This window comes from Cynocephalus volans, chromosome 9 (assembly GCF_027409185.1).
Source record: "Cynocephalus volans isolate mCynVol1 chromosome 9, mCynVol1.pri, whole genome shotgun sequence".
Lineage (NCBI taxonomy): Eukaryota > Metazoa > Chordata > Mammalia > Dermoptera > Cynocephalidae > Cynocephalus > Cynocephalus volans.
In genome coordinates, this window is record NC_084468.1 from 64,322,378 (window position 1) to 64,345,527 (window position 23,150).

The 23,150-nt window shown below is 38.1% G+C and overlaps 1 pseudogene; it reads left to right on the forward strand.

The window, feature by feature from the left end:
• Window positions 1-22,125: 22,125 nt before the first annotated feature.
• On the forward strand, window positions 22,126-22,702 carry LOC134385734 (high mobility group protein B1-like; annotated as a pseudogene).
• Window positions 22,703-23,150: the final 448 nt, after the last annotated feature.

Sequence of the window (23,150 nt, forward strand, 5' to 3'; positions counted from 1 at the left end):
ATCCTAGAGAGGAGTCAGATCAAATCTTGGCACTTGGCATACAATATGAAAAGTGCCAGAAATTTTTAATAATCAATCGGACCTGAAACATCATATCTGGCTGCCCTAACCAACCAGCAGTCCAAATGTTTTGATGACTTCTTGTGTTGTGACTTTGTACTCCAAAAAGGTTGGAGTTGCTTTTAAGACACTGGGCCTCTTGGAGTGAGGTACACCAGAGATGGGAACAAGTTACATAAAAATCACGATGTCTGTGGGCAAAATCCAAAGCCAGCCAGCCCTATGGGGACGGCAAGCTAAAATCAGAGCAGGCAGAGATACGAGCAGCCCTGCTTTCTAAAGAACGATAAATTATTTCTGACCTCAGAAGTTACAGAAATGACTCTCCACACTGTTCATTTTTAATATCAATCTGATTACCCCTCAGCTTCACAACAGATTTCACAGCACTGGCAGGAAAATCTATCAGCGTTAAAAATACATTTAAATTATTGAGTCTCAGGCAACTTCAAATTAAAATGGCTGGTGTGAAAATTAAAATCCAGATAGGTCACTATATTCCTTCTAATTCTTTCTAGTCGCTTCTCACTCCTGAGATTTACCCAGCTTAGCCTTAAGAGTCCCTCATGCTCTTGCACAAGCCCCTCTCTCATACCCCCCACATCCCCATCTGCTCACTCCCAAGAATTCTAGGGTTCATACTACATGTGTACCTCACCTTACATTAAGGAGAATTTCTTAAAGATTGTATATCAGACTCTGTGAACTATGTATTATGTTCCCCCTTTGCTTGTTCTGTTTCCAAAGTCTTTATCTTTATGTCTAATAGGTCTTCAAATAACTGCTCTCCTGCCTCCCAATACTTTAATTCTCCCTCCACTACCATCTCTTTAAGTCATCTTCAAATGCTTAGAACACATAAATGCCTTGGGGACATGGCTTTGTCACCCTAACAGTTCTGAAAGTCCTGAAGTTTTCTTACCACTGAGTGGGCCTACAAATGGCCACAGGGCACATGCCACGGAGCACACTGTGATGCAAACTAAAATGTAATCCAAGAATTAAAACACAGTCTTCTCCTGGGAGCAGTTTGCCTTTCTAATGAGTCTATCTTTAGGGTTTAACGCAGGAAGCCAAATTTCAACTATTTCAGGTCATTAAAAACCTGAGGCACATTTAGAGAGTGGACAGGTGCTAATTCATGTCTTCTGGCTACATTCCATTTTCAGTAATGACAATTGGCACCTGAAAATCCCCTTTGTGACATATAGATGAGATATGCAATTCTTTTGCCCTGTTTAATATCTGAGATATTGGTCCCCTGGGAAGGCTGCCTCTGGTGGACACAGTATTTAGCAGAACCTCCTTTCAATCACAGCCCTCAGGAAACTGAAGTATGGCAGCCCTCTCTAAAGTCAATCTTACTCTCACCATCAAGCAGAGAAGGCTGGCTGGGGCACTACCAAACACCCTACATACTGCATTTATCTCTGCTGTCTTAACTTTCCCAATCTCTCCAAATATAAAATGAGGATTGTCGAAATTGTACTGTTTCTTCATAGTTATGTTCCTTAATCCTGAAAGTGGAAATGGCCAAAATTTTCCAAGATTAGAACAGAAGTACTCCATGAAAAAGTTTTGGTATGATATATCCATACTACCCAGCAATAAATAGGATCAAACTATTGATACATACAACAATCTAGACTAATCTAAACAAACCTCCAGAACATTATGCTGAGTGAGAAAAGCCAATCTCAAAAGGTTACACACTCTAGGATTCCATTTACGGGGCACAAAATGACAAAATTACAGAAATGGAGAACAGAGTAGAGTGATTGTCAGTGGTTAAAGAGAGATTGTGCAGAGGAACATGGGTACTGCTATAGAAGAGCAGCACGGGGCATCCTTGTGTTGATGGAAATGTTCTGTTTTGATGATATCAATGTCAATATCTTGGTTGTGATATTATACTATAGTTTTGCACAATGTTACCACTCAGGGAAGCTGAAAAGAGGGGTACAAAGGATCTCTGTATTATTTCTTACAACTTCATATACAACAATCTCAAAATAAAAAGTTCAATTCAAAAAAAAAAAAAAAAAAGCACCGGATTGGGACTGACAAGACCAGGCTCTAGTTCAGGCTTTGCCAGTGATACATACAAGCCAAGTCACTCAAACCCTTTCATCCTCAGTTTTATCATCTGTGAAATGGAGATGGACAAGATCATCTTCACAGTCACAATGAGTTCTGCAGCTGAGCGATTTCAGAGCTGTTCTCCATCTATAAGAGCCTTTGAAACAGAGCGCTACTGAAGAATCAGGCTACCAAGCAGAGTGGGCCATTTACATAAACAGTCTCTATAAATACCATTTTAAAAGACACCAATCTAGCTTCTACTGAACATAACATGCAAGAGCACAAAGAAATGATTTGAGAGGAAAAAACATGAAACAAATATATCTCATCTCACCTGACCAGTAAAAAAAGAAATTTTCTATAGAATAGTGTGATTAAACAGTATACTTTGTTTACTGTAAATCAAGAAAGCTAACCAGTATCTCTGCCCTTTTCTTAACATAATACACCCAAACCACGCCCCCATTTCCCAATCTATTTTGATTGTTAAACCCTTCTTGTTCTTAATGCTCTACCCTCTGGGGAACTGCAAAACACACAACAGGAAGTCCTTTAATATAACTTACAATTTTAGAATGGAAAAACCCAAGCAACTGATTAATAAAAATTGCAGCCAAGTTGTTGTTGTTTTATTTTTATGTCACCAAATGACCAGTCTGTTTTTATTGACCAGATAAACTGAATTGAGTTGTCTATTTAACTTCAGATGTGTAATCAGTGTTAAAATATCAAAATATTAGGTAGCCTATCATATCAAATCAGCAACCTTTACTATTTCCTGAAAAAAGGAGGTATTTCTCAATGTACATTTGTTCTAAAAGCAGTGAATATTGTCAAAGAAAGGCACATAGAATGAGCAGTAACAAAACACTATGTAGTCACAATCATCTGCAGTATTTAAGGGTGTTTAGTTTAATCAGTCTTGACAGAACTAGATCCCATGTACGGATGGCCATAGCCAAATAATTCAAATATATTCTCTTTACATCTACTAAAATTATACCCGATATAATCTATCCTCTTTTGATGACTTAGGAGTCACAATAAAATATTGCAATTTTAGGCATTTTAGGTAAGGATAGGCATGACCTCATTTGCTATGGCACAGTGCTGAATGCAAATGGTCTTGATAGATTAGATGTAACCTATTATGATCTTGTGAAAAACAAGGTGCCTCTTGAAATTTTTTTAAAATTCCCACTATCAACTTATTAGGTCCGTTTATTTCTTCAATACAAATTTCCAGCCAAAAAATGTGGCCTCTGTGGATTTCAACAATTGTCATTTTCCCATCTAGGGATGAACAGGTGTTTTCTTAATGATTTTGTCTTCTATGTTAAAAATCTCTTCTTCACTGTGCTTATTAAATTTCTCAAGATTCATCAGCTTATATATTATCTTCTTCCCTTTTTTTAACCTCTCAATATACACTGTGGTTGATTTTTGTGTCCCTTTACCCATTCCTCTTTCTCTCTTCCCTCTCTCCCCTCTCCCCACTACATCATATCTGTTCACTTGTCTTAACAAGTTCAAGGAATTGTTGTGATTGTTGTATCTTCTTCCACCACCACCCCCCACCCTTTATTTGTTTGTATATTTATTTATTTATTTATTTATTTTTGCCTCCAACAAATAAGTGAGAACATGTGGTATTTACCTTTCTTTGCCTGACTTGTTTCACTTAATATAATTTTCTCTAAGTCCATCCATGTTGTGAACGGTAGTATTTCATTCTTTTTTTATAGCAGAGTAGTATTCTATTGTCTAGATATACCACAGTTTCCTTATCCATGCATCTGATGATGGACTTTTGGGCTGGTTCCAACTCTTGGCTATTGTAAATAGTGCTGCAATAAACATGGGAGTACAGGTATCCCTTCAGCATGATGATTTCCATTCCTCTGAGTATATTCCCAGCAGTGGAATAGCTGGGTCATATGGTCTGTAATTGTTTGAGGAACCTCCATACCATTTTCCATAAAGGCTGCACCATTTTGCAGCCCCACCAACAGTGTATGAGAGTTCCTTTTTCTCTGCAACCTTGCCAGCATTTATCATTCTCAGTCTTTTGGATATTAGCCATCCTAACCGGAGTGATATGGTATCTCAAAAGGGTTTTGATTTGCATTTCCCGAATGCTGAGTGATATTGACCATTTTTTCATGTGTCTGTTGGCCATTCATATATCTTCCTTTGAGAAATGCCTATTCAGCTCCTTTGCCCATTTTTTAATTGGGTTATTTGTTCTTTTGCTGTAAAGTTGTTTGAGATCCTTGTATATTCTGGATATTAACCTTTGTCAGATGTATATTTTGCAAATATTTTCTCCCACTCTGTTGGTTATCTTTTCACTCTACTGATTGTTTCTGTTGCTGTGTGAAGTTTTTAGTTTGATATAAACCCATTTGTTTATTTTTCCTTTGATTGCCTGTGCCTTTGGGGTCATATTCACAAGGTCTATACCCACTCCAACTTCCTGAAGTGTTTCCTCTATGTTTTCTTTTTGGAGTTTTATTGTTTCAGGATGTATATTTAACTCTTTAATCCATTTTGAATTGATTTTGGCATATGGTGAGAGGTATGGGTCTAGTTTCATTCTCCTACAAATGAATATCCAGTTTTCCCGCACCATTTGCTGAAGAGGCAGTCTCTTTCCCAGTGTGTAGACTTGCTGCCTTTGTCAAAGATCAGATGGCTGTAGGTGTGTGGGTTGATTCCTGAGTTTCTATTCTATTCCATTGATCCATGTGTCTGTTTTTATGCCAGTACCATGCTGTTTTGGTTATTATGGCGTTGTAGTATAGTTTTAAGTCAGATAGTGTTATGCCTCCAACTTTATTTATTTATTTATTTATTTATTTATTTATTTATTTATTTATTTATTTAGCCCAGGATTGCTTTGGCTATGTGTTGTCTTTTGTTACTCCACATAAATTTCAGGATAGTTTTTTCCATTTCTGAGAAAAAGTCATTGGAATTTTGATGGCGATTGATTTGAATCTATAGATCACCTTGGGTAATGTGGAAATTTTCACAATGTTAATTCTTCCAATCCAAGAGCATGGTGTATCTTTCCATTTTCTTGTGTCCTCTTTAATTTCTCTAAATAGTGGTTTCTAGTTCTCTTCACAAAGATTTTTCACATCCTTGGTTAACTTTATTTCTAAGTATTCTATTTTTGGGGTGGCTATTGTAAATGGTCTAGCTTTCTTGATTACTTTTTCTGCATGTTCACTGTTGGAGTATAGAAATGCTACTGATTTTTGTGTGTTGATTTTGTATCCTGCAACTTTGCTGAAATTATTTATCAACTCTAAGAGTTTTTTTGTAGAGGCCTTAGGCTGTTCAGTATATAGAATCATATCATGCACAAACAGGAACAATTTGACTTCTTCTTTTCCAATCTGGTTGCCCTTTATTTCCTTCTCTTCTCTGATTGCTCTGGCTAATACTTCCAACACTATGTTGAATAGGAGTGGTGAGAGTGGGCATCCTTGTCTAGTTCCTGTTCTTAAGGAAAAAGCTTTCAGCTTTTTCCCATTCAGGGTGATATTGGCAGTGGGCTCATCATATATGGCTTTAATTGTGTTGAGATACTTTCCATCTATACCTAACTTGTAGAGAGTCTTTATCATGAATGAATGTTGAATTTTGTCAAATGCTTTTTCAGCATCTATAGAGATAATCATATAGTCCTTGTGTTTGATTTTATTGATATGGTGTATGACATTTATTGATTTGCATATGGTGAACTAACCTTGCATCCCTGGAATGAATCCCACTTGATCGTGGTGTATAATTTTACATATGTGTTGCTGTATTCTGTTAGCTAGTATTTTATTGAGGATTTTTGCATCTATATTCATCAAGAATATTGGCCTGCAGTTTTCTATTTTTGATGCATCTTTGTCTGGTTTTGGTATCAGGGTGATGTTTACCTCATAGAATGAGTTTGGGAGAATGGCATCAGTTTCAATTTTTTGGAATAGTTTGCACAGAATTGGTATCAGTTCCTCTCTGAAGGTTTTGTAGAACTCTGCAGTCAGGTCCCGGGCTTTTCTTTTTTGGGAGCCTTCTGATAACAACAGCTTCAATCTCTTTTATTGTTATTGGTCTGTTCAGATTTTCTTTATCTTCTTGGCTCAGTTTTGGTCATTTGTATGTGTCCAGAAATTTATCCATTTCCTCCAGATTTTCAAATTTGTTGGCATATAGTTATTTATAGTAGACTCTATTGATTCCTTCTATTTCTGAGGTATCAGTTGTAATGTCATCTTTTTCCTTTCTAATTTTTGTTATTTGGGTCTTCTCTCTTCTTTTCTTAGTTAGCCTTGCTAAAAGTTTGTCAATTTTATTTAGCTGTTTGAAAAACCAACTTTTTGTGTCATTGATCTTTTGTATCATTTTCAGGTTTCTATTTCATTTAGTTCCACTCTGATCTTAATTATTTATTTCCATCTATTAACCTTGAGTTTAGATTGTTCTTGTTTTTCTAGTTCTTTAAGGCAAAGTGTTAGGTTGTTTACTTGCCATCTTTCCATTCTTCTGAAGTAAGAATTTAATGCAATAAATTTCACCCTTAGTACTGCTTTTGCAGTATCCCACAGGTTTTGGTATGATGTGTCATTATTTTCATTAGTTTCAAGAAATTTTTTGATTCCCTGTTTAATTTCTTCTTGGGCCCATATGTTATTAAGTAGAGTGTTGTTTAATTTCCATTCGTTTGTAGAGTTTCCAGAGTTTCATTTGTTATTGATTTCTAATTTTAATCCATTGTGATCAGAAAAAATACGTGAAATAATTCCAATTTTTTTGAATTTGTTGAGAATTGCTTTGTGACCTAACATGTGTTCTATCTTGGAGAATGTTCCATGTGCTGATGAGAATGAATATTCTAAGGTTGTTGGATGGAATGTTCTGTAGATATCTGCCAAGTCCAATTGGTCTAAAGTGTTGCTTAGATCTTGTGTTTCTCTATTGATTTTTTGCCTAGATGATCTGTCCAATGTTGAGAGTGGGGTGTTCAGGTCCCCTGCTATTATGTTGTTAGTGTCTGTCTCATTCATTAGGTCTAATAATAGTGTTTGCTCTGTAAATCTGGCTGCTCCAACATTGGGTGCATATATATTTATGATCATTGTTTCTTCTTGATGGATAGATCCTTTTACCATTATGTAGTCACCTTCTTTATCTCTTTTTATGGTTTTTGGTTTAAAGCCTATTTTATCTGATATAAGAATAGCTATTCCAGCTTGTTTTTTATTTCTATTTGCATGATATGTCTTTTTCCATCCTTTCACTCTTGGTCTATGTGCGTCTTTACAGGAGAATCTCTTGAACGCAGCATATTGTTGGGTCCATCTATTTAATCCAGTCAGTCAGTCTGTGTCTTTTCAGTGGGGAATTTAATCCTTTTGCATTTAGAGTTATTATTGAAAGGTGTTGTTTTTCTCCTAGCATTTTATTGATTTTTGTTTAGATGTCTTAAGTAAATTTGTTCCTTTCTTTCTGATTCTGTTTGTTTTCTGTGTTTGTTGGTTTCTTGGGGTGATAGATAAACTACTTTTTCTCTTTATTGTTAGCATTTTTGTTTTATTGGTAGGTTTTATTCTTTCTTGAGTATTCATGGCAGTATTGGTTGTTTTTCAGGTATTAAACCCAGTACTTCCTTGAGAATTCTTGTAAGGCTGGTTGTGTGGTAGTGAACTCCCACAGTTTTTGTTTGTCTGAGAAATATACTATTTGTCCTTCATTTCAGAAGGATAGCCTTGCTGGGTAAAGTATTCTTGTCTGGCAATTTTTGTCTTTTAGTATTTTGAATATATCACCCCATTCTTTTCTGGCTTTTAGGGTTTCTGATGAAAAGTCTGATGTTAGTCTGATTGGGGCTAACTTAAAGACTTGCCACTTCTCTCTTGCAGCTCTTAAGATTCTCTCTTTGTCTTTGAGTTTTGCCAGTTTGGCTATAATGTGTCTTGGAGAGGACCTTTTTGAGTTGAATGTTTGATGATCTTTGGTCTCCTGAATCTGAAGATCTGTGACTTTCCCTAGATCCAGGAAGTTTTCTGCTATTATTTCACCGAATAACTTTTCTTTTTTTTTTTTTCTTTTTTTTTGTTGTAAAAGTTGATTTAATGGCATGTTGTTCAGCAGAAAAAGATTTAAAGAATAATTATAATTCACTCGTATTTTTAAACGTTTGTTAAAGGAGAACTATAGATGTTTTCTCTGTATGTCAGAAAAGACTGCAAGGATATATACACCACAATACTTATGATAATTTTTTTCCTTTATGCTTTTCAATATTTTCCAATGGTAAACATAAATAACTTAAAATTACAAAAACAAACCTAATATGTACTTTTAAATAAAAATTATCTCAGATGGTGTTTCCGTGTTTTTATAATTCATCTGACTCTCAGAAAAGAGAGGTATTTTGTTTTTTGTTTTTTTATTTTTTTTTATTTGTTTTATTTTTTTATATATATATTTTTTAAATTTTATTTTGTCGATATACATTGTAGCTGATTATTGCTCCCCATCACCAAGACCTCCCTCCCTTTTCCCTCCCCCCTCCCCCCAACAATGTCCTTTCTGTTTGCTTGTCGTATCAACTTCAAATAATTGTAGTTGTTATATCTTCTTCCCCCCCCCCCGGTTTTTTTTTTTTTGTGTGTGTGTGTGTGTGTGTGTGTGTGTTTGTGTGTGTGTGAATTTATATATTAATTTTTAGCTCCCACCAATAAGTGAGAACATGTGGTATTTCTCTTTCTGTGCCTGACTTGTTTCACTTAATATAATTCTCTCAAGGTCCATCCATGTTGTTGCAAATGGCAGTATTTCATTCGTTTTTATAACTGAGTAGTATTCCATTGTGTAGATGTACCACATTTTCCGTATCCACTCATCCGATGATGGGCATTTGGGCTGGTTCCAACTCTTGGCTATTGTAAAGAGTGCTGCGATAAACATTGGGGAACAGGTATACCTTTGACTTGATGATTTCCATTCCTCTGGGTATATTCCCAACAGTGGGATAGCTGGGTTGTATGGTAGATCTACCTGCAATTGTTTGAGGAACCTCCATACCATTTTCCATAGAGGCTGCACCATTTTGCAGTCCCACCAACAATGTATGAGAGTTCCTTTTTCTCCGCAGCCTCGCCAGCATTTATCGTTCAGAGTCTTTTGGATTTTAGCCATCCTAACTGGGGTTAGATGGTATCTCAATGTGGTTTTGATTTGCATTTCCCGGATGCTGAGTGATGTTGAGCACTTTTTCATATGTCTGTTGGCCATTTGGATATCTTCCTTAGAGAAATGCCTACTTAGCTCTTTTGCCCATTTTTTAATTGGGTTGCTTGTTTTCTTCTTGTAAAGTTGTTTGAGTTCCTTATATATTCTGGATATTAATCCTTTGTCAGATGTATATTTTGCAAATATTTTCTCCCCCTCTGTTGGTTGTCTTTTAACTCTGTTAATTGTTTCTTTTGCTGTGCAGAAGCTTTTTAGTTTGATATAATCCCATTTGTTTATTTTTCCTTTGGTTGCCCATGCTTTTGGTGTCATATTCATGAAGTCTGTGCCCAGTCCTATTTCCTGAAGTGTTTCTCCTATGTTTTCTTCAAGAAGTTTTATTGTTTCAGGGTGTATATTTAAATCCTTAATCCATTTTGAGTTGATTTTAGTATACGGTGAGAGGTATGGATCTAGTTTCATTCTCCTGCATATGGATATCCAGTTATCCCAGCACCATTTGCTGAAGAGGCAGTCCCTTCCCCAGTGAATAGGCTTGGTGCCTTTGTCAAAGATCAGATGGCAGTAAGTGTGTGGGTTGATTTCTGGATTCTCTATTCTATTCCATTGGTCAGTGTGTCTGTTTTTATGCCAGTACCATACTGTTTTGGTTATTATAGCTTTGTAGTATAGCTTAAAGTCAGGTAGTGTTATGCCTCCAGCTTTATTTTTTTTGCTCAGCATTGCTTTGGCTATGCGTGATCTTTTATTGTTCCATATAAATGTCTGAATAGTTTTTTCCATTTCTGAGAAAAATGTCTTTGGAATTTTGATGGGGATTGCATTGAATTTGTATATCACTTTGGGTAGTATGGACATTTTCACTATGTTGATTCTTCCAATCCAAGAGCATGGGATATCTTTCCATCTTCTTGTATCCTCTCTAATTTCTCTCAGCAGTGGTTTGTAGTTCTCATTATAGAGATTTTTCACATTCTTGCTTAACTCAATTCCTAAGTATTTTATTTTTTGGTGGCTATTGTAAATGGGCAGGCTTTCTTGATTTCTCCTTCTGCATGTTCACTATTGGAGAAAAGAAATGCTACTGATTTGGGGGTGTTGATTTTGTATCCTGCTACTGTGCTGAAATCATTTATCAATTCCGACAGTTTTTTTGTAGAGGTTTTAGGCTGTTCGATATATAGGATCATGTCATCTGCAAACAGGGACAGTTTGACTTCATCTTTTCCAATCTGAATGCCCTTTATTTCCTTCTCTTGTCTGATTGCTCTGGCTAGTACTTCCAACACTATGTTGAATAGGAGTGGTGAGAGTGGGCATCCTTGTCTAGTTCCTGTTCTTAAAGGAAAAGCTTTCAGCTTTTCCCCATTCAGGATGATATTGGCAGTGGGTTTGGCATATATGGCTTTAATTATGTTGAGATACTTTCCCTCTATACCTAACTTATAGAGGGTCTTTGTCATGAATGAGTGCTGTACTTTATCAAATGCTTTTTCAGCATCTATAGAGATGATCATATGGTCCTTGTGTTTGAGTTTATTAATATGGTGTATCACATTTATTGATTTGCGTATGTTGAACCAACCTTGCATCCCTGGGATGAATCCCACTTGATCGTGATGAATAATTTTTCGTATGTGTTGCTGTATTCTGTTTGCTAGTATTTTAGTGAGGATTTTTGCATCTATATTCATCAAGGATATCGGCCTGTAGTTTTCTTTTTTGGTTATATCTTTACCTGGTTTTGGTATCAGGATGATGTTTGCTTCATAGAATGAGTTTGGGAGATTTGCGTCCATTTCAATCTTTTGGAATAGTTTGTAAAGAATCGGTGTCAATTCCTCTTTGAATGTTTGATAAAATTCTGCTGTGAATCCATCTGGTCCTGGGCTTTTCTTTGTTGGGAGCCTTCTGATAACAGCTTCAATCTCCTTTATTGTTATTGGTCTGTTCAAATTTTCTACGTCTTCCCGGTTCAGTTTTGGGTGCTTGTGTGTGTCCAGAAATTTATCCATTTCCTGCAGATTTTCAAATTTGTTGGCGTATAGTTGTTTGTAGTAGTCTCGAATGATTCCTTGTATTTCAGATGAATCAGTTGTAATATCGCCTTTTTCATTTCTAATTTTTGTTATTTGAGTCTTCTCTCTTCTTTTCTTTGTTAGCCATGCTAATGGTTTGTCAATTTTATTTATCTTTGCAAAAAACCAACTTTTTGATTCGTTGATCTTTTGAATTGTTTTTTGGTTTTCAATTTCATTCAGTTCTGCTCTGATCTTAATGATTTCTTTCCGTCTGCTAACTTTAGGTTTGGATTGTTCTTGTTTTTCTAGTTCTTTAAGGTGAAGTGTTAGGTTGTTCACTTGCCATCTTTCTATTCTTCTGAAGTGAGCATTTAATGCAATAAAATTTCCCCTCAATACTACTTTTGCAGTATCCCACAGATTTTGGTATGATGTATCATTGTTTTCATTAGATTCAATAAATTTTTTGATTTCCTGCTTGATTTCTTCTTGGACCCATATGTCATTAAGTAGAATGCTGTTTAATTTCCATGTGTTTGTATAGTTTCCAGAGTTTCGTTTGTTATTAATTTCTAGTTTTAATCCATTGTGGTCTGAGAAGATACATGGGATAATTCCAATTTTTTTGAATTTATTGAGACTTGATTTGTGACCTAATATGTGATCTATCCTGGAGAATGATCCATGTGCTGATGAGAAGAATGAATATTCTGAGGTTGTTGGGTGGAATGTTCTGTAGATATCTGCCAATTCCAATTGGTCTAGAGTCTTGTTTAGATCTTGTGTTTCTCTACTGATTCTTTGCCTAGACGATCTGTCTAATATTGACAATGGGGTGTTCAGGTCCCCTGCTATTATGTTGTTAGTGTCTGTCTCATTCATTAGGTCTAATAGAGTTTGTTTTATAAATCTGGCTGCTCCAACATTGGGTGCATACATATTTATGATTGTTATGTCTTCTTGATGCATCAGTCCTTTTATCATTAAGTAGTGTCCCTCATTGTCTCTTTTTATGGTTTTTAGTTTAAAGTCTATTTTGTCAGATATAAGAATAGCTACTCCAGCTCGTTTTTCTTTTCTGTTTGCATGGTAAATCTTTTTCCATCCTTTCACTCTCAGTCTGTGTGAATCTTTATGGGTGAGGTGGGTCTCTTGTAGGCAGCATATAGTTGGGTCCTGCTTTTTGATCCAGTCAGCCAGTCTGTGTCTTTTAATTGGGGAATTTAAGCCTTTTACATTAAGAGTTGTTATTGAAAGGTGTTGATTTATTCCTAGCATTTTATTGGTTGTTTGGTTGTCTTAGGTATCTTTTGTTCCTTGCTTCTGGTGGATCACGTACCACAGGGTGTGTGATCTCTGTTGAGCTTTCACTTCCTGTGCAGGACTTCTCCCTGTTCCGTGTGCTCTGGCCCAGGCTGTTAGATCGTGCAGTGGCGACCCCACCGGGTGTGTGGTTTCTGTCGAGTCTCCGCCTCCCTGGCCGCACGTCTCCCCCCTCTGTGCACACTGTGCTCGGTTAGGGTGTGTCTTCTGCACCCCTCGTCTATCAGCTGGGCCTTCAAGACCCTGCTTGGCACCACCTCGCCCAGGAAGTCTACCAGGTTTCTGCTAGGCACAGACGACCGGTCTCTCTGGGTGCCTTTGTAGCACTGTGTAGATCTTTCTCGGGTCTTGTTCACCTTTGTATCCCCCCGGTATAAACCGAGTCTAGCGCCCACCTGCAGCCTGCTCTCTGGCAGGTTCAAGCGGACCTGGGAACTCTCCTACCACACTATTCCCAACCAGAAATTCGTTAGGCTTTTTTCCAAACTGGTGGCCGCAGAGATGGTATCTGCCTCCCAGTAACAGGAAGTTTACCGGAGTCCAGGGTGTGGTGGAGTAACAGTCGGCCCGCCCGTACTTCCTTGCCCTCCCAACACTGGCCGGGGACGCCCCACGCCACCAGCCCCACCAGAGAACCGGGGAGGGAGTGGGAGAGGAGGCCGGCCCCGCAGGCTCCAGAAAGCCCTGTGCTGGGCCAAGCAAGTGGGAGGGCTCAGTGATGGCCGAGCAGGGCGGAACTGCCCGCACCTGGGAAAATGGAGGCAGCACCGGGGCGGTGAGTGGCCTGGTGGTTCAGGCGGGAGCCAGGTGGGCATCCGCCCCCCGAACAGAACTGGGCCAAGGGTCACTCACAGGGTTATGCCAGGTCGGGTGCTCGCTCTCTGTCTCTGGTTTGTCGCCTTCCGAGTTCTCGGCCGCTGCCGCCTCGGGCTGTTCAGTCGCAGCGCGGCTCAGGCGCTCCCAGGAATCTTCTTTAATGCCGGCCTGAAACCTCAAATCCTGAATAGAGCAGCTGGCCGCCTTCAGCGCGGCCCCAGCCTCCGGGATCCTGTCTGCATCCACAGCAGCCCTGGTGCCGCGTTCCCTGTTTCGAGACTCACTTTTGCAGCTAAGAAACAGTTCTTTTCCTGCTCCACACTTCAAAGCTGTTGCCTGTAAATGAGGCAGCCTCTCCTGCCAGGGGCAAAGTGGCGGTCACCCCCCACGACCGGCCAGCAGCAGCGGTCCTCCCTTAAGAGATGCCAAGAGGAAGGTCCACAAGTTTCCCAGCTGCCTGAGGTCCAGTGGCCGCCTTTTCCACCTCAGCTACTCCGCCGAATAAGTTTTCAATGCCATTTCCTTTGTCCTCCCCTTCTGGAATACCCATGATTCGGATATTTGATGCTTAAGGTTGTCTGTTATCTCTCTTAGATTTTCTTCAATTTTTTAAATTCTTTTTTCTGGTCTGCATGTGTTAATTCAAACAGCCTGTCTTCAAGGTCAGAAATTCTCTCTTCTGCTTGTTCTAGCCTGCTGGTTAGACTCTGGTGTGTTTTTATTTCATTGAATGAATCCTTCAGCTCCACAAGCTCTGCTGCATTCTTTTTCAGAGCATTGATTTCTTTGTACATTTCTTCTGCAGATCCTGTATATTTTTACTCATTTCATTGTGCTTTCTAACTGAGTTTTCTTGTATCTCATTTAGTTTCCTTAGATTTGTTGCTCAAAATTCCTTGTCAGTCATTTCAAGGACTTCCTGTTCTATAGGATCCAGAGCTTGAGAACTATTATTTTCCTTTGGTGGTGATGTACTTTCTTCATTTTTCATATTTCTTGTATCTTTCCTTTGGTGTTTAGTCACTGTGTCAGGGGGTATTACCGTCCACTCATTCCACCCTGATGTCTGGCCTGGATCCTGAAGGGACTTCCAATTCTGGGCAGCAGGGACAAACCTGGGCTGGGGTTCCTGTGGCACCTGCCTATTCTGGCATGGCTGGCTTGGGGTATGTGGGCCCGGTGGCTCTTTGGCCTTTCTGGGCAAGGGGGACTGGCCTGGACTGGGGAGTCCCACAGCATCTGCCTGTTCTGGCATGGCTGACTCAGGCTGTGTGGGCCCAGCAGCTCTCACACCTCTCTAAGCAGTGGGAACTGACTTGGGCTGTAGGTCCTGCAGCACCTGCCTGTTCTGGCATGGCTGACTTGGGGCGTGTGGGTCCAGTGGCTCTCAGCCCTCTCTATGTGGCAGACACTTGCCTGGGCTGGGGCTCCCTTGGCATGTGGCTCCTGCCTGTTCTGGTGTAGCTCTCAAGCCTCCTGTTATTGCCTTTTAATAGTTGCAAATTGGTTGATTTGTGGGAGAGAGTGACCCTGGGAACCATGCACTCCACCATCTTGATTGGAAGCTCCACTTCTAAATTATTTTATACTCAGAAGTTTCACACACTAGTTTTGTAATATCATTGCTATGTGCCTACTCAACATTTTATCACAATTTTTTGTCAATACTTCCTTCATTTGTGGTATATCAATCAAAAAGTTTGTCAACATTTACATTGTTCCCATTATGTGGAAGGCACATTATTTCCACTGCATTTATTGTTTAAGTATGAAGGAATAGGCTTAAATATTTTCAGAATTGATGTTTATCTATTGCTTTAAGATTTATTCCAGAAAAACATTCCAATGCTTTTCCATCATGAGAAATTTTGCAAAACTGCTAGGCAATCATTTTTTTTTTCTAGACTATTCTTGAAGCATCATTCTTAAGAAACAATAATAATAGAACTCTAAGTACAGCATTTAGTGACACCCATTATTTTCCACCATATATATCTAGCTTCCTGAGACCAGTTTAAGATAGGGAAAAAAATTTTTTTTAAAAACTCATATGATTCACTTAAATGTGTTTGCTTGCAAAATTACCATGACTTCACAAAGATCAATAGACCACAGATAGGGGCTCTTTGCAGTGGTTCAGTGAGAAGCACTCACAGAAAACTTTATCTGGCTGTGGGGCTTTAGGCATATGCTGAGGATTACAAAGCTTTATTCCTTTTTATTAAGCAGAGCAAATGATTTTTATAAAATTTCTTTTTAAAATTGACTGGATCCCAGGATTATAAAGAACGTATTTCTTTTTTCAAAGATAAGGCTGGTTACTCATCTGATGCTTTAAACACTCCCACAAACCACTGCCAAATGTTCATTAGTTCTCCATTAAACAGCGAAGGAGATATAAGTTAATGCAGTATGTCTCAAATCACAATCACCTAGGGTGCTTCTTGTAATTTAGGGTCCTGACCTAATCCAGCTTGATTATGCACAATTTTCAGGGGTTTTTGATAAATAGCAGGCACCTCCAACAGTTAGTTGCAGGTGAAGGTTATGAGTTTCCTGTCCACACCCCACTGAAAGCAAATCTCAGACTGAATCTGAGTACACGTCCCTGCCTTTTTCAGCAAACATTCAAAAATCATATCACAAGTTTGGCAAAACTCAATGGAGTTACAAACCCTTAGTCCCTCTAAGTGCTCTGACAGAAGCTTCCATAAACAATTCACTAGAGGCAAAGGCAGCAACATTCTAGCAGCAGGATTTGACCATCTAGTCAGAGCCAGGAGAACAAGTCACAAATTACCAGTCACACACAGTCCACTGAGGAATCAAGCTCTGGGTGCCATTCGCAAGGATATAGACTTCTGAGCCAGCTATATTTTCATGTCCTGCAAGGAGAGCAAGAGTCTCTATCACATATAAACGAAAATCACTAATTTCAGCAAGAAATACTAGTTCTAACATTTCTTAGTCAAGTTATCAAAACTTCTGATGTTAATTGGAGATTAATATAATTGAATTTCTCTGAGTTGTGCCATTTTGATTAAATGTGAGCTAAATACTCTGGAGTATGTATTTCTGATTAAGACAACTAACCACAGCAAACGGTATAGATTAAAATTAACACACATACACATATTTATATCACATAGTCTATGCTGAAGAATTTTAAAATAAATTACCCAAGACCCGCTGATTCATAGACTATCTGAGCCTGAAAATCTGCATTTTTATATAAATTCCTCATATGATGCCTATACACCCCTGAGTTTTGTGAACCACTGTCTTAGATGTTTAGAGTAGGGGCTTTGGGGAAAACAGATGTGTTAGAATCCTGGCTTTTCCACTCTATAGTTATGTGTACCACTGGAAAGACTATTAAAACATTGTGATTCGTTGTCCTCACATATAAAATGGTCATAATAATACCTAGCTTACAGCATTAGTGTTAGAGTTAATTTAGGTTATATAAGTCAAGTTCTTAGCATAATGCTTTGCACGTACAATGACTTAAATTTATATGCATTACCCTGAATTTTTTTTTTTTCTCCAGGGAAAATAAATCTTGGTTAATGCTCTGCTTTTTCTATATCCGTTTAAATTGGAGTGTTCACCACTAAATGAACTATCCAAGTTGTGATTTGAGCAGGGAAGAGTAGAACAGAACTATAACCTTCCTTGTTCCAGAAAAATCTTGTAAAAATGTTAAAATCACAGCAGCTTTTTTTTTGTAGATCACATCAAATGGTTGATTTGATCTTGCCCTTAAAAATACCGAAGTATTGTTTATACATGCTGTTACGAAGTCAGATTCATCTGTTCTGTATTTTTTTAAATCAGCTATAAGACTATATATTCTGTTAAATTTCATCTTGTTGGATATAACCTATCAAAATATTTTTAGATTCTTATGCTGTCATGCAACCTACATGATTTTCTCTTGCTTTATGTAATCCGTAAATGTGATTAGTATACCCTTAATATTTTCAAGCCTTTAATTTTACAAAATGTTGAACAAGCCAGAATTTTCCTACTAAGTTGAAGTCATCCTTCTATGTGAGGGGTTGTCATATTAATGACTGGTCTCTTCAATTGTTGTTACATTCAGCTAAAGGTTTCCTGTTTTTTCTACAAAGATATCGTAAGCAACTGTGTGTTAAATTCCTTGATACAGGCCAAATTATACCATGTCTATTGTATAGACAAACTTGCTCTGCCAGTCTGTCAATTTTTATAAAGAAAATAAATAAAGTTAGTATGGCATGATTTATTTTTATTGAAATGATGTTGGGACCTAGGAAACTCCACTTTTTATTTATAAATAAGGAAAAGATTTTTAACTCATGTGCTAACAACAATTAATTTGTAGTGGCTGCCTAGAGTGCAGTTTTGACAATGATTCTAGGTCCTGTCCAGACATAATGGTCAAAAATGCCATGATGTGATTATTTAGCAATGTCTGCCATGGATATACAAGATAAGGAAGTGATGGCACACTCGTAACATATTTTTATGTCATACTTGGCCTGGATTTTGAAAATCAAGGCTTTAATTTACTAGACTCTAGAATCTTATCTGGCCTGATATTTATAGAGTCCACCTTTTTCTTTAGACAGAATAGCATATGCCAACATCCCAGTGTGTCAATGTCTCCTATCTTTCATATTTCTTCAAGATTAGTGAAACATCTCAGTGATATGATTTGTGATTTTTCTTAGAACCATGGAATGCAATTCATCTGGGTGAAAAGATTTTAACTCCTTTATAGCAAAAAAAAAAGTGTACTATTATAATATTTTCAACCATATCGAGCTTCTAGTTGTTCTTACTAATTTTTTGACAATTTTCAATTAAATGATTGATCTCTATGGCAGATTTTATTTTCCAAAGATAGCCATAATACTCTCATCCCAGAAGCTTTTCTTACACTATGACCTTGACAATCCATGAACCTGGACATATCTTTATAATTCCCTTGACTGATAGAGTATGATAGATAGAAGTGACATAAAGTGACTTCCAAGCTAGGTTACAAAAATAACACACACTCCCACCTTGTTGTGTGTGCTTACTCTCGGAATCCAGCTGCCATGCTGTAAGGAAGCCCAAACTATCCCATGTGAAGAGACACATGGAGAGGCCAAGTGTAGGTGTTAGATCCAACCACCCAGTTGAGCCAGAAGCCTTTACAAACTACCAGGCATGTGAATGAAGGAACCTCCAAATAATTCCAGCCCAAAGCAGTAGAGTCACCTTCAGACTTCAAGTCTTACTATCTGAGGCTGCAGATGTCATGGAACAGACAAAAGATGTTTCTGCTGTAACCTGTTTGAATTTCTGAACTACAGAATTCATGAGAATAATAAAATGACTGTTTTATGCCACCACATATTGGAGTGGTTTGTTGCACAGCTATAGTAACTAGAAGGAACAAGCTCCTTGACAGAATAGACAAATGCAAAATAGAGCTCTTTCCTTAAATGCCACTGTTTTTCAGTTACTACCAGCATTGTAAACACGTGGTATGCTTGTTAAAATTTAGATTTCTAGACACACTCATGCTTGTGCACACACACACACACACACACACACACACACACACACACACACACACACACACACACATACACACAGGTCCTGGAGTAATTATTCCTAACCCAAAGGGGTGGTGGAATCCCGGGACCTAAAGAATGCCAGCAGTGTATTGAGTGCCTTGTACATTAGGCCAACCTGAGCATGATTGAGAAATCTCATTTCCTGACCACTCCAGATAGCACTGATACTGTTTCAAAAGTCCTATTTTTAAAATTCAAATGTCTTGTTATCAATAACAAACATAATAATTGTCAGGGACCCATCAACATTAAGAATTACATGAGTATAAATCTGGCTGCTTCTTTGAAAGTATCTATTCATTGAGTTTTTATATTAAAATAATATTTTTCCTTTCCTGAGATTTTAATCACTGAAAAGTCATTTTGAGAGAATCTTGCTATTGGTGCCATAGACTCATACTCTTGTAGACTTATACACAAGATTGCAAAAACAAATAAGGGTTAGATAAAAATGAAAGAATGTAATTTCAACCTGAAATAGATGATGAATCAGAAGAGCAAGTTATTTTCCCAGATCACAATAACTTCACCTTTTTTTGTTATTCACCCCAAAATCCTGGGCCTGCTCCTGGCCACTCATTGCTTGTTTGGGAGGGAACTGTCCAGCACCGTTGCTTTCTGAATGAAAGCCATTAAACCCAGTTTAAGGGAAATCCTGGCTCAATCTCCAGCATGTGCTCTAGGGCTGAACTCCTCCCCTCGAAAGAAATCAAAGCCCTAAACTCATCTGGACTCGAAGGTGAGCCATAGCCTTAGCCACCTCCCACGCATGCATGCACACTAAGGCCACAGTCAATAGATAAGGCAGAATGTGGCCACTCCACTCTGCTTGTTTACCAACTAGAACACCTATAATCCCTGAAACACAGAGGAATTTTGAAGTTTTTCCTCTCAGGAAGGGAGTAACTGTATTTGCAACATCTCTTGCCTATTCACGAAGTTCAAAGAAAATAAACTATAAAATATATCCAAATATGCAACTTCACTATTATTACCACTAAGGGGTAAGTTCTGCTCTGTAAAATATGTTAGACGATAATTGCCAGGGACTTGTTAACATTAACAATTGCATGTGTATAAATTTGGCTGTTTCTTTGCAAGTATCTATTTGTTGACTTTTTGTACTAAAATAATATTTTCTTTTTCTGAAATTTAATCACTGAAAAGTCATTTTGAAAGAATAGTAATCTTGCTATTGGTGCCGTAGACTCATACTCCCAAAAGGTAGGAACTGAATGAATGCTTTTGAAATGGTGATCGTGCTTCAGATGTTTTAGAATTAGAATATTTTAAGGTCAAGTTTATAGTTTTGAATAAAGCCTGTTTTTATTCTTCTGTAAGGCTGATGTTTTTAAGGAAGAATGTTAAGGAAGTAGAGTGGCAATGCATACGGTTGCTCAGATAATAAGATACTGGGCAGGTGCTATAGAAGATCTAAAAAATGCAACAAGGTACAGGTAAAATATGCTCCATATGGCCCACTCGATGAAGCATTTTGACTGCTGCATGTATTATTAAGTTTTTACTTTTGCTAAGCAGTTCTGCAACCTACATTCCTTAAATAATCAATTATAAAGACCAATCTAAATTTTGCATTTTCTGGCAAAAATCTCTGCTCCTTTTTGTTCTGCAGGCATATTTGTCCTACAGTCCACACATGGCTCATATTTGTTCATATAAAAGACAATATATTTTATATTTGACCGTTGTCTTCTATAGAGGGTGTTATTTTGATTTGTTCCTTTGGATTCCAAGTATGCAAGTTAGGATGATCAAATGGTAACCATGGTGACAGAAAGCAGAGTTCAAATCTTAGTAGGGTCATGTCATTCTTTCCCACAGTGCAGAACTCACATTCTAAAACTAATCCAGTATCTAAAAATATATCACAGGGCAGCTCATGTTGCCATTTATGGGAAAATGTGACTGAGTCGATTAACTAATTTTCCCGTTACATAAAAAGAATCCATAGTTGGTAAACTAAGAAATCCCAGTTTTAAGAAAATGAAATGACAAAGGAAAAGGGAGAACTTTCTTGTTTACCAGAGTAATTTTTGATGCTTAGAGCTACCCCTGAAACCAGCAGGAATGCAAAAACCAGATCCAGTGAAAGGTCTACTATAAAAACAATAGTGATGACAATGAAATAATCATATTTGATACCACTTCTGCTGTGTCCACATACACGGTGGCAAAGTGGTCACTAAAGAATTCCTCCAACTGGGACTTTCTCACAAACGGATCAGCTGCTGTTGAGCTATTTGGCTCTATAACTGGCTGAGACCCAGGAATGTCTATGTCTTCAACTAAGCCAAAGGTTAGCTGGTTCGCAAGCAGGTTGTGCACATGGCCGTGGCTCTGTATGCACCTGGTCAGCCCTAGTCATGTGGGAGAGACAAGGTCAATACTTCCCCTCAGGCCCACATTAAAGTTTATAATGAGAGGCTTTGTTTTGATTTGATCCTCAGGCTTCAGATTAGGCAAGTTCTGGATAACAAAAATGGCAACCAGAGTTATAGAATAAAAACCTTCACTTACTTGAAAAACAAAACAGAGGAGTGACATCAAGATGGCAGAATAGATGGTTCCCAGCATCTCACCCTCCCACAAGCAATTTACAACCATTTGAAAGCAAAGACTGCCAACCTGGAACTGCTGGAGTTGGGGGGAGAGGAGGAGAGACCTGCAGAGTTCATGAAGGTGCAAGAGGAAACAGTGAGAAGGTGTAGGATGGTGCTTATTGTTCTGAGCCAGCCTGGTACAGAGGTGGGGACTAGCTGTTACACAAGCTGGGAAAAGCCACAGCAACACCCTTCACATACCCTGCTTGGAGTCTGTGGGGAGAAAGAAGGGCATTGGGACTGCAGTATATCGAACTCCATAGAGATGGTGCTGGGGAAATGAGAGCCAGATGGGCCTGAGAGACTGTACCTCGCTGAGAAAAATAACAAACCATGAGTGAAGGAGATCCTAAGAAGCCATGAGGCAAAATGCATTCTTTGTGCAAACTTGTCAGGAGGAGCACACAGATGCTTCAGTCAACTTCTCACTTTTCTAAGAAGTGCTCAGAGGTGGAAGACCATCTCTGCTAAAGAGAAAGGAAAATTTGAAGACATGGCAAAGGCAGACAAGGCTGGTTAAGAAATAAAAATGAAAACCTATATCCCTCCTAAAGGGGAAGCCAAAAAGAAGGAGTCCAAGGATCCCAATGAGTCCGAGAGGCCTCCTTTGGCCTTTTTCTCATTCTATTCTGAGTATCACCCCAAAATCAAGAGAACATTGCAGCCTATCCACTGGCAATGTTGCAAAGAAACTGGGAGAGATGTGGAACAACACTGCTGCAGAGGACAAGCAGCCTTATGAAAAGAAGGCTGCTAAGCTGAAGGAAAAATGTGAAAAGAATATTGCAGCACACTGAGCTAAAGGAAAGCCTGATGCAGCAAAGAGGGAGTTGTCAAGGCTGAACAAAGCAAGAAAAAGAAGGAAGAGGAGGAAAATGAAGAGGATGAAGGAGAAGGTGATAACGAATAAGTTGGTTCTAGCGCAATTTTATCTTTTTTGTCTATAAAGCATTTAAACCCCTGTACACAACTGGCTTCTTTTAAAGAAAAAATTTGAAAGGCGAGGCTATGTAATATTTGTTTTTAAACTGTAAGTGTCTTTTTTTGTATAATTAACACACTACTGAATGTGTCTTTAAGATAGCCTGTCCTGGTGGTATTTTCAATAGCCACCAACCTTGCCCGGTATATTATGGGGATTGTATATTGGTGTGGAAATTTAAAACAGGTTCTTGTTGCTGCACAATACAAATTAGTTATGGGAGTGCTATTTTTTCATCTTCAGTTTACTCTGATGCAGCTTATACAAAACAATTGTTCTATTAGCTGAATACCACTCTGTAATTGCAATAAATAAATAAGTTCCAGTTGTTTTGTTGACATTCTGAATGCTTCTAAGTAAATACAATTTTTTTAAT